Source organism: Physeter macrocephalus, chromosome 14 (assembly GCF_002837175.3).
Source record: "Physeter macrocephalus isolate SW-GA chromosome 14, ASM283717v5, whole genome shotgun sequence".
Taxonomy (NCBI): Eukaryota; Metazoa; Chordata; class Mammalia; order Artiodactyla; family Physeteridae; genus Physeter; species Physeter macrocephalus.
Genome location: NC_041227.1, coordinates 102059513 through 102072418, shown reverse-complemented (window position 1 = coordinate 102072418; position 12906 = coordinate 102059513). Strand labels below are relative to the sequence as shown.

At 38.3% G+C, this 12906-nt stretch overlaps 1 protein-coding gene and 1 pseudogene across 5 annotated transcripts in view; one reads left to right on the top strand and one right to left on the bottom strand.

The window, feature by feature from the left end:
- Positions 1-12906, top strand: part of BRIP1 (BRCA1 interacting DNA helicase 1) — a 207940-nt gene that overhangs the window by 49370 nt on the left and 145664 nt on the right. The window lies entirely within an intron of this gene.
- LOC102982875 (LYR motif-containing protein 4-like) overlaps positions 8709-12906 on the bottom strand; it is a 6723-nt pseudogene continuing 2525 nt past the window's right edge.

The window sequence follows — 12906 nt, the reverse complement described above, 5'->3', positions numbered from 1 at the left end:
AGCCGCTCCACGGCACGTGGGATCTTCCCGGACTGGGGTACGAACCCGTGTCCCCTGCATCGGCAGGCGGACTCTCAACCACTGTGCCACCAGGGAAGCCCTAACTTTGGGGTTTTCTTTTTGTTCTTCTTTCTCTAGTTGCTTTAGGTGTAAGGTTAGATTGTTTATTTGAGATTTTTCTTGTTTCTTGAGGTGAGATTGAATTGCTATAAACTTTCCTCTTAGAACTGCTTTTGCTGCATCCCATAGGTTTTGGGTCTTCATGTTTTTGTTGTCATTTGTTACTAGGTATTATTTATTTCCTTTTCGATTTCTTCAGTGATCTCTTGGTTATTTAGCAGCACACTGTTTAGCCTCCATGTGTTTGTGTTTTTTCCAGTTTTTTTCCTGTGATTGATTTCTAATCTCATAGCGTTGTGGTCAGAAAGATGCTTGATACGATTTCAGTTTTCTTAAATTTTCCGAGGCTTGATCTGTGACCCAAGATGTGATCTGTCCTGGAGAATGTTCTGTATGCACTTGAGAAGAAAGTGTGTTCTGCTGCTTTCAGGTGGAATGTCCTATAAATATCAATTAAATCTATCTGGTCTGTTGTGTCATTTAAAGCTTGTGTTTCCTTATTTATTTTCTGTCTGGATGACTTGTCCCTTGGTGTAAGTGGAGTGTTAAAGTCCCTCACTATTATTCTGTTATTGTCAGTATCCCCTTTTATGGGAAAATGTCGATTTCCCTGTTAGCATTTGCTTTATGTATTGAGATGCTCCTATGTTGGGTGCATAAATATTTATAATTGTTATATTTTCTTCTTGGATTGATCATTATGTAGTGCCTTTCCTTATCTCTTTTAGCAGTCTTTACTTTAAAGTCTACTTTATCTGATATGAATATTGCTACTCCAGCTTTCTTGTGATTTCCATTTGCATGGAATATCTTTTTACAGCCCCTCACTTTTTGTCTGTATGTATCCCTAGGTCTGAAGTGGATCTCTTGTAAAACAGCATATCTATGAGTCTTGTTTTTGTATCCATTCAGCCAGTCTGTGTCTTTTGGTTGGACATTTAGTCCATTTACATTCAAGGTAATTATTGATATGTATGTTCCTATTATCATTTTCTTAATTGTTTTGGGTTTGTTTTTGTGGGTCTTTTTCCTCTCTTGTGTTTCCCTCCTAGAGAAGTTCCTTTAGCATTTGTTGTAAAGCTGGTTTGGGGGTGCTGAATTCTCTTAGCTTTTGCTTGTTTGTGAAGGTTTTGATTTCTCTGTTGAATCTGAATGAGATCCTTGATGGGTAGAGTAATCTTGGTTGTAGGCATTTCCCTTTCATCACTTTAAATATGTCCTTCCACTCCCTTCTGGCCTGCAAAGTTTCTGCTGAAAAATCAGCCGATAACCTTATGGGGATTCCCTTGTATGTTATTTATTGCTTTTCCCTTGCTGCTTTTAATATTTTTTTCTTTCTATTTAAATTTTGTTCGTTTGATAATTATGTGTCTTGGTGTGTTTCTCATTGGGTTTATCCCATAGGGACTCTCTGCACTTCCCGGACTTGGTTGGCTATTTCCTTTCCCATGTTAGGGAAGTTTTTGACCATAATCTCTTCATATATTTTCCCAGACCCTTTGTCTTTCTCTTCTTCTGGGACCCCCATGATTCAAATGTTGGTGTGTTTAATGTTGTCCCAGAGATCTCTGATACTGTTCTCAATTCTTTTCATTCTTTTTTCTTTATTCTGCTCCTTGGCAGTTATTTCCACCATTCTATCTTCCAGCTCACTTATTCGTTGTTCAGCCTCAGTTATTCTGCTATTGATTCCTTCCAGTGTATTATTCATTTCAGTTATTGTGTTGTTCATCACTCTTTGTTCTTTAGTTCTTATAGGTCTTTGTTGAACATTTCTTGTATTTTCTCCGTCCGTGCCTCCATTCTGTTTCCGAGATTTTGGATCATTTTTACTAACATTACTCTGAATTCTTTTTCAGGTAGGTTGCCTATTTCCTTTCATTTATTTGGTCCTGTAGGTTTTTACCTGGCTCCTTTGTCTGTAACATATTCTTTTGTTCTCTAATTTTTTTTTTTTTTTTTTGATGGGTGGGCCTGTGTTTCTGTCTTACTGATTGTTTGACCTGAGGCATCCAGCACTGGAATTTTTAGGCTGTTGGGTAGAGCCGGGTCTTGGTGCCAAGATGAGGATCTCCGGGAGACCTCACTCTGATGAATATTCCCTGAGGTCTGAGGTTCTCTTTTAGTCCAGCAGTTTGGACTTGGCACTCCCACCACAGGAACTGAGGCCTGACCTCTTGCCTGGGAACCAAGATCCCGCCAGCCACAGTGTGACAAAAGGAAAAAAAAAAAGCAGTGCAATAATAAAGAATAAAAAATAAAATAATATCAGAGAAATAGAAAATATATTAGAAAAAATAAAAATATAAGCGAAACAAAAACAACAGGGTTAAACAGAACCAGAACAGCAAAATGAAAAGAGGGGGGAACAAGCCAAAAGGAGCAGAACAATAACAAAGGATAAAAGATAAAATAAAATTAGAAAAATAAAAAATTTATTAGAAAAAATGAAAATAGAAGTGAAACAACAACAGCAAGGTAAAACAGAACCACAACCACAAAAAGAAAAAGAAAAAAAAATGGAAAAAGAAAAAAGTGCCTGCAAAGCCCTTGGCTGTGGGGGATGGAGCCCAGGCGGGGGTGGGGATTAGGTGGGGCAGGGTCTAGCCTCAGGACCCACGTGGCCAGAGGTGGCCGAGGCGTAGTGCAGAGATAAGGCCCTGGGTGAGGGTGCGGGGACAGGACTTAGGCCCAGCATGGCCGGACGGGGCCTCAAGAGGGCAGAGGATCAAGCCTGGGACCTTAGTAGGCTCGTAGGGGCTCGAGTGGGCGGGGGAAATGCTGGCCTATTCTCTTCCAGTCCTCTAATCCCCCGAGGGTCTCTCCCTGTCCCCACTGATCCCCTCATTGTGAGTGGGCCCCTCCTGAGCATGAGAACCGGTCCCCTCCCACAGCCACCCCTCAGGGGTGCCGGTCCCATCCCACCTCCAGTTCTCCTCTCCCCTTGTCCTACTCAGTTGCTCGGGGGTTCCTCCCATCCCCTTAATTGTCCGTGGTCCCCCACCAGTGCCTGGTAGGTGCCCTCGTTGTGAGGAGGCGCAAACTCTGTGTCCTCCTACTCTGCCATATTGACTCCGCCCTGGTAATTTTTGTTATATACTTTTGTATGTATTGTGAACCATAGAGTATTTTATTATTATTTTTTCCCTTAAATCATCAGTTATTTTTTTAATTCTGAATTTTTAATTGAGACTTTATAAAGCAGTTTAAGGATCACTGTAAAATTGAAGGGAGGGTACACAGATTTTCCATATACACTCTTCCCCAGCCACCTCATTATCAACATCCCCCACCAGAATGATACATTTCTTACGACTGATGAACCTACATTGAGAGGTCATAATCACCCAATGTCCATAGTTTACATTACCATTCACTCTGGGTGCTGTACATTTAATAGGTTTGGGCAAATGTATAATAACATCTATCTACCATTATATCATACAGAGTATTTTCACTGCCTTAAAAATCCTTTGTGTTCTGCCTATTCATCCCTTCCCTCTCTCCCTGCAAACCACTGTCAATCGCTGATCTTATTACTGTCTCCATAGTTTTGCCTTTTCCAGAATGGCATATATAGTTGGAATCATACAGTATGTAGCCCTTCAGACTACAGCCCTTTAGTATGTAGTAATATTTAAGATTCCTTCTTGTCTTTTAATGGCTTAATAGCTCATTTCCTTTTAGTGCTAAGCACTATTCCATTGTCTGGATCTACCACAGTTTATTTATCCATTCATCTACCGAAGGACATAGTGATTGCTTCCAAGTTTTGGCAGTTATGAATAGAGCTGCTCTCATCATTTGTGTGCAGGTTTTGTGTGGGCATATGTTTTCACCTCCGGTGGGTAAATACTAAGGAGCATGACTGCTTGATCATATGGTAAGAGTAGGTTTAGTTTTGTAAGAGACTGCCAAACTTTCTTTCGAAGTGGCTGTAGTACTTTGCATTCCACCAGCAATGAATGAATTCCTTTTGTTCCAGATCTCCACATTCTTGTCAGCATTTGGTGTTGTCATTTTTCCTGATTTTAGCCATTCTAATAAGGGTGTAGTAGTATCTCATTGTTTAACATGCATTAGTCTAATGACATATGATGTTGAGCATCTGTTCATATGCGTATTTGCTACATTTAAAAATAATTAATTATTTAATTTTTTGGACTGCATTGGGTCTTCATTGCTGTACACAGGCTTTCTCTAGATACAGTGAGCGGGCGCTACTCTGTTGCGGTGAGAGGGCTTCTCATTGCGGTGGCTTCTCTTGTTGTGGAGCACGGGCTCTAGGTACACGGGCTCAGTAGTTGTGGCTTGTGGGTTCTAGAGCACAGGCTCAGTAGTTGTGGCGCACGGGCTTTGTTGCTCTGTGGCATGTCTTCTTTGGTGAGGTGTCTAAGGTCTTTGGCCTATTTTTAAATTGGGTTGTTTGTTTCCTTCTTGTTGAGTTTTAAGAGTGCTTTTTTCCATATTTTGGTTAATTCCTTTATCAGATGTATCTTTTGCAAGTATTCTTTTCCCAGGCTGAGGTTTGCCTTCTCATTCTCTTTACCTTGTCTTTCACAGAGCAGAAGTTTTTAATTTTAATGAAATCTAGATTATCAATTATTTCTTTCACAGATTGTGCCTGTGGTGTTATATCTAAAAAGTCAGCACCACACCCAAGGTCATCTAGGTTTTTGCCTTTGTTCTTTTCTAGGAGTTTCATACTTTACTGTTTTACATTTAGGTCTGGGTTCCCTTTGAGTTTATTTTTGTGTAGGTTGTGAGATGTGGATCTAGGTTCATTCTTTTTGCATGTGGATGTCCAGTGGTTCCAGTGCCATTTGTTGAAGAGGCTGTCTTTGCTCCAGTGTTTTGCCTTTGCTCTTTTATCAAAGTTCAATTAACTATATTTATGTTGGTTTATTTCTGAACTCTGTTCTGTTCCATCAATGTATTTGTCAGTTCTTTTGCCTGTCATACTGTCTTGATTATACTAAGTGTCGAAGTTGGGTGGCAGAGTCCTCCAATTTTGTTCTCCTCCTTCAGTATTGTGTTGGCTATTTTGGATCTTTTACCTTTTCATATACAGTTTAGAATTAGTTTGTCAATATTCACAAAATTACTTACTGGGATCTTGATTGAGATTGAATTTAATCTATAGATGAAGTTGGGAAGAACTGACATCTTATTGATACTGAGTCTTCCTGTCCATGAACATGGAATGTCTCTGCATTTATTTTGTTGTTCTTTGATTTTGTTCATCAGAATTTTGTAGTTTTCCTCCTATAGATCTTGTACATATTTTGTCAGATTTAGACCTAGGTATTTCATTTTGGGGGGTGCTAATGTAATTGGTATTGTGTTTTTAGTTCCAAAATCCACTTGTTCATTGTTAGTATATAGGAAAGTAATTGACCTTTATAAATGAACCTTGTTGTATCCTGGAACCTTGATATAATCACTTATTAGTTTCAGGAGGTTTTTTGTTGATACTTCCAAATTTTCTACATAGATGATTGGCAAACAGAGACAGTTTTATATCTTCCTTCTCAATTTTTTTAAAAAAATTTATTTATTTATTTATTTATTTTTGGCTGCATTGGGTCTTTGTTGCTGCGTGCAGGCTTTTTCTAGTCACAGTGAGCGGGGGCTGCTCTTTGTTGCAGTGCACAGGCTTCTCCCTGTGGTGGCTTCTCTTGTTGCACAGGCTGTAGGCACGTGGGCTTCAGTAGTTGTGGCACATGGGCTCAGTAGTTGTGGCTCGCGGGCTATAGAGCGCAGGCTCAGTAGTTTTGGAGCATTGGCTTAGTTGCTCCGCAGCATGTGGGATCTTCCCGGACCAGGGCTCGAGCCCATGTCCCCTGCATTGGCAGGAGGATTCTTATCCACTGAGCCACCAGGGAAGCCCTCTCAATTTGTATACCATATATTTCCTTTTCTTGTCTTATAACATAAGGAAAGACATACAGTTGAAAAGAAATGGTGAGAGGGAATATCATTGCCTTGTCCCTGATCTCAGAAATCTTTTAAGTTTCTCACCATTAAGTGTGGTGTTAGCTCTGGGGTTTCTTTGTAGATATTCTTTATCAACTTGAAGAAGAGCTCCTCTATTCCTAGTATACTGAGAGTTTTTATCATGTGTGTGTGGATTTTGTCAAATCCTTTTTTGCAGCTATTGATATGATCATGTGATTTTTCTTTCTTAGCCCACCTGTGTGTGATGGATTATATTAATTGATTTTCAAATGTTGAACCAACCTGCATAGCTGGGATAAATCACACTTGGTCATGGTTTATAATTCTTTTTACACATTGTTGGATTCAATTTGTTAATATTATCTTACTATTATTTGGTTGAGGATTTTTGCATTTGTGTTCATGAGAGATATTGGTGTGTAGCTTTCTTTTAATGTCTTTGCTTGGTTTTGGTATTAGGGTAATGCTGGCCTAATAGAATGAGTTGGCAGCATTCCCTCTGCATCTATCTTCTGAAAAAGATTGGAGAGAATTGGTATAGTTTCTTCCTTAAATGTTTGGTAGAATTCACAAGTGACCCTGTCTGGGTCTGGTGCTTTCTTTTTGGAAGGTTACTAATTATTGATTTAATTGTTTAATACATCTAGGCCTATTCATATTGTCCATTTCTTCTTGTGTCAGATTTGGCAAATTGTATCTTTCAAGGAATTGGTCTGTTTCATTAGGTTATCAAATTTGTGGGCATAGAGTTGTTCATAGTATTTTTTATTATCCTTAGCGTCCATAGGCTCTGTAGTGATGTTGCTCTTGCATTTCTGATATTAGTAATTTTTGTCTTCTCTCTTTTTTTCTTAGTGAGCCTGGCTAGAGACTTACTGATTTTATTGATTTTTTTTTTTCAAAGAAGCAGGTTTTGGTTTCATTGATTTTTCTCCATTGAGTTTCTCGTTTCAATTTCATTGATTTAAGCTCTAATTATTATTATTTCTTTTCTTCTGCTTAATTTGGATTTAGTTTGCTCTTTTTCTAGTTTTCTAAGGTAGCAGCTTAGATTATGACTTTAGATCTTTCTTCTTTTCTAATATATGCCTTCAGTGCTATAAATTCTTCTCACAACACTACTTTCACTGCCTACCATGTATTTTGATAAGGTGTGTTTTTATTTTCATTAAGCTCAAACTATTTTTAAATTTCTCTTGAGATTTTTTCATTGATCCATGTGTTATTTAGCCATGTGTTGTTTAATCCTCACATATTTTGGCATATTCTAGTTATATTTCTGTTATTGATTTCTAATTTAATTCGATTGTGGTCTGAGTGCAGACATTGTATGATTTTTATTTTTTTTAACTTTTTAAAGTATGTTTTATCTCCAGAATGTGGTCTATCTTGGTAAATGGTCCATGTGAAGTTGGAAAGAATGTGTATTCTACCACTGTTGGATGAAGTAGTCTATAGATGTCGGTTATACCCAGTTGATTGGTGATATTGTTGAGTTCAGCTATGTCCTTAGTGAGTTTCTGCTTGTTAGGTTTGTCCATTTCTGATAGCAACTCCACCTATGATAGTGGATTTATCTATTTCTCTTGCATTTCTATTAGTTTTTGCTCCATATAGTTTGACACACTGTTGTTAGGCACATACATGTTAAGGATTGGGTTTTTTTTTGTTGGAGAATTGGCCCCTTTATCATTATGTAATGCCCTTTTTAAAATCTCATAACTTTCCCTTCTTTGAGGTCTTCCGTGTCTGAAATTAGTATAGGTACTCTGCTTTCTTCTGATTAGTGTTAGCGTGGTATATTTTTCTCCATTCATTTACTATTAATCTATAAGTTTTTTCATATCTAAAGTGGGTTTCTTTTAGACGTCAAATATTTGGGTCTTGTTTTATGATCTTCTCTGACAATTTCTGTCTTTTAATTGGTGTATTTAGACCATTGATGTTCAAACTGGTTATTTATAACATTGGATTAATATTTACCATATTTATGACTGTTTTCTATTTTTTTTTTTTTTTTTTGTGGTATGCGGGCCTCCCTCTGTTGTGGCCTCTCCCGTTGCGGAGCACAGGCTCCGGACGCGCAGTCTCAGCGGCCATGGCTCACGGGCCCAGCCACTCCGCGGCATGTGGGATCCTCCCAGACCGGGGCGCGAACCCGATTCCCCTGCATCGGCAGGCGGACGCGCAACCACTGCGCCACCAGGGAAGCCCTGTTTTCTATTTTTTGCTCTTGTTCTGTGTTCCTCTTTTTGTTTCCCACTCTTTTTATGCATTTTGTAGTTTATTGTCAAGGACCAACAAACAAAATCTGGAAATGCTCTATACAAGTGCTGAGGAGCTACAAAAGAGGGGTGGGGTGGAGGAGACACAATAATACACAACAGTCTTTCGAGGAGCTCCAGCTTTTCATTCTAACACTTGAACCAAGGAGAGACAGCCATCCTTTGTCACTAAGGCTGTAGAAGAATGGAAACCTCACTCAGTTTATCAGTTCTTAGGGCAGATACAGCAAGAGTCTATTTAAAGCTGATGCAAAGGTCACTCGTGGTCTGCTGGGAGACCCTATACAAAGCAGAATGGATGCTGAAGGTGGTCCATGGCTGCCAGTGGTGGCTGGTCCCAGCTCCCTAGGTCCTGGGCTTCTCTTGATTCTAACTGACAAGCTTGTCAGTCAAATATAGTTGGCCAATGTGGACCTGTCAGTGGATTATCCCAGGGTCTCTTTTGGCTTTATTCATTAGGGCTTGAATTTTTACAGGATCCTTTACATTCTTATTTTCTCTGAAGACATCTCTTATCCTCCTGATGGTGTAAGTTCTGTAGTTGTCGGCACTGAAGTGCTTGCTCTCCCTCAGCATTGCCTGGTACGTATCCAGCACTCGTGCGTGGCTGGAGGCTGCAATCTCGGAACGAAAAAAACCCAGATGGTCTTCTTCGCAGAGGTCCCAAGTTCAATGCAACCTGCAGAACTTCTGCCACTGCAGGGAGCACCAGTGGGACACACGCGTGGGGCTTGGCCCAGGTAGTGGCCCAGGGTCTGGCCCAGGTGGGCTCTGGCCCTGTGCAGTGGCACAGACACTAAATAAGTGTTTTATTTGATTCCATTTTCTCTCCTTTCTAGCATAACCATCATATTCCTTCCCTCCCTCCCTCCCTTCCCCTTTTTTACTGGTTGCCCTAGATTTTGCTATGTGTATTTATGGCAAATCCAAATGTACTTTCCCATAACACTATACCACTTCATGGGTAGTGTGAGTACCTTATAATAACAGTGTAATCTTAATTCCTCACTCCATCCCTTGTATCATTGTTGTCATTTATTTCATGCATATATAAGCATATACAGTTGACTCTTGAACAATGCAGGGGTTAGGGGCACCAACCCCCCAGCAGCCAAAAATCTGTGTATAATTTTTGACTCCCCCAAAACTTAAGTACTATTAGCCTACTGTTGACCAGAAGCCTTACTAATAGATAACATAAAGTCAATTAACACATATTTTGCATGTTATATGTCTTCTTACAATAAAGTAAGCTAGAGAGAGGAAAATGTTATTAAGAAAATCATAAGGAAGAGAAAATCTATCTACAGTACTGTATCAATACTGTAAGTTTACATCATCTATAAGATGAAGAAGCATCTGTCAATACCTACATCAATATTATCTTATATGATACAAAGCACTGTAGATGTTATATGCATTTCTAACACTGGACATCAAAAATGAAAAGATGATGTGAAAAAGAAATTTATATTTATTTAGAGGTATAAAAATTCATACATTGATAATGAAAAAGCAGCAGTATGTTTGCTTTATGATAACTTAGTATAATTGATACAGTTGCTTCACAGTAGCCTGACCTATACATGAATGAATGAATCATTTAAAATTTTAAGGTATAAAGTATTACAGTCATATTCATAATATGGTATTGGAAACATTGTTACATGTTTTTAAAAAACACTTACCTGTGATGATATGCTGATGTGCAGTTTCTCCAGTTATGAAACAGAGAGGAATGTTATATGGTAATGTAATTCTTTGAAAGTTATAGAATAGTAAGAAAACGAACACGTTAATATTATATTAAATATCACTCACCTTATGCCTATGTAAGGATAGACTAGCATCTACATATATTTCATGCATTTATGACATACCTTTTTCTTATTTATTTATTTCTTTGTATTTCTAGGCTCCATGGTTCATCTGTGAGTTTTTTCAAATTTTTTCAAATCTTCAAAAAAAATTTCCAATATATTTACTGACAAAAATTTATGTAAGTGGAACTGTGCAGTTCAAACCTGTTTTAAGGGTCGACTGTATACTATTATTTATTGATATTATTGGTATTATTATTTTGAACAAACTGTTATATGTTAGGTCAAATAAGAAAATTGAAAGTTTTAAATTCATATTTACTATTCCTTTTTCCATGCTCTTCCTTACTTTATGTATGTAAAGAATTTTTCCTCTCTCTGAAGAACTTCTTTTAATATTTCTTGAAAGGCAGGTCTACTGGCAACAAATTCCCTCAATTTTTGTTTGAGAAAGTCTTTATTTCTCCTTCACTTTTGAAGGATAATTTCTCAGGGTACAGAATTTTAGGCTGGTGTTTTTTTTCTGTCAACGCTTTAAATATTTCACTCCACTCTTTTCTTGCTTGCATGCTTTCGAGGAGAAGTTGGATGTAATTCTTATCTTTGTTCCTCTGTGGGTAACTGGTTTCTTTCAGGATTTTTTTTTTTTTAATCTTTGATTTTCTGTAGTTGGAAGATGATATGTTTACATGTAATTTTTTTGGCATTTACCTTGTTTGGTGTTCTCTGAGCTTCCTGGATCTGTGGTTTGGTGCTTGACATCAGTTTGGGGAAAATCTTGGTCATTATTATTTCAAATATGTCTTCTTTCCTTTCTTTTTTTTCCTTCTAGTATTCCCTTTATGCATATCTTAACTTTTGTAGTTGTCCCACAGTCCTTGGATATTGTTTTTTTCAGATTTTGTTCTCTTAGGTTTTTTGTTTTCAAGCATTCTATTGATATATCTAGCTCAGAGAGTCCTTTGTCAGCCATGTCCAGTCTACTAAGAAGCCCATCAAAAGCATTTTTCATTTCTGCTGCAGTGTTTTATTCCTAGCATTAAAAAAAAAATTCTTCCTTAGGATGTCCATCTCTCAGCTTACATTGCTTGTCTGCTCTTACATGCTATATGCTTTATCCAGTAGAGCCTTTAGCATATTAATCATAGTTGTTTTAAATTCCTGATATGATAATTCCAACATCCCTGACATATCTGGCTTTGATGCTTGCTCAGTCTCTTCAGGTTGTGTTTTTTGCCTTTTGGTATGCCTTGTAATTTTTTTCTTGTTAGCTGGACATGACATACTGGGTAAAAGAAGTTGCTATAAACAGGCCTTTAGTAATTTGGTGGTGAGGTATGGCAGGGAGGGCAAGTGTTCTATATTCCCGTGACTGGGTCTTAGTCTTTTAGTGAGCCTGTGCCTCTGGACTGGGAACTTCACAGAAGTTTCTCAGTTTTTTCACCCCCTTAGGTGGGACAGGATGGTTTGAGTGGACTGGAGTTGTTTTTTTCCCTTCTCCCATATAGAAGGGACTGCTAGACTGCTAGAGTTAGGTATTAGATTAGACTCCAATAATACCCCAGCTGGTTAGGCTCTGGTTAACTAGTTTCCCCTGAGGGCAGGCTTTAAGAAGAACAGAGTGCCCTGGTATTTCAAAATGGTTCCTTTTCAGCTCCCCTTACTAGGAGAAGGAGGGTATATTTCTCTGATGTGTACTGTAGGAAGCTGGTCTGGCTCCTGGATGTAAATGTCACAATATTTGGGAGCCCTCCATGACTGGGCACCCCTGGAATTTTTAACTCAGAGAGTTATGCGTACTGAGCCTCTAGCAGTTCATCACTTACAGTTCAGGTTTTTTTAGCCCAGCACTTGTTCCTGCACTGGTTTCCACTGGTGTCTCTGCTCCTGTGTGCTGTTACTCCCTGTATTCACCTGTCTGTCTCTCCAATCTTAAAGGCAATGGTTTGTCCTCCCCTTTCTTACAAACCCAGGAAAAGTTGTTGATTTTTCAGTCTTTTCAGCTTTTTACTTTTTAGGATGGAGTAGTGACTTCCAAGCTATTTATATTCAAAAATGGAAACTGGAAGTCTACCTCCATTATTTTAAATAAATTTACAAATCAGGAAAATTATTTCTTCCCTCATCTTCCTATTTCTTACTTCTGGTGCCCTTCATTCCTTTATGTAGGTTCGTTTCTATTTTGTATAATTTTTCTTTTAGCTTGAAAAGCTTTGTTTAACATTTGTAGTGCAGGTCTGCTCCTAACAGATTTTTCTCAGCTTTTCTTCCCCTTCATTAAAAAAAAATATGATACAGTGTATGTAAGAAAATTTACCATTTTAACCATTTTTTGTGTTTGGTTCAGTGGCATTAAGTCTATTCACATTGCTGTGCAACCAGAATGTTTTCATCTTCCCAAGCTGAAACTCTAACTTTTTTTTTTTAGAATTTTTGAATTTTATTTTGTTTTATACAACAGGTTCTTATTAGTCATCAATTTTTTACACATCAGTGTATACATGTCAATCCCAATCACCCAATTCATCACACCACCGCCACCACTCCCCTGCCGCTTTCCCCCCCGATGTCCATAGATTTGTTCTCTACATCTGTGTCTCAATTTCTGCCCTGCAAACCAGTTCATCTGTACCATTTTTCTAGGTTCCACATATATGCGTTAATACACGATATTTGTTTTTCTCTTTCTGACTTACTTCACTCTGTATGACAGTCTAGATCCA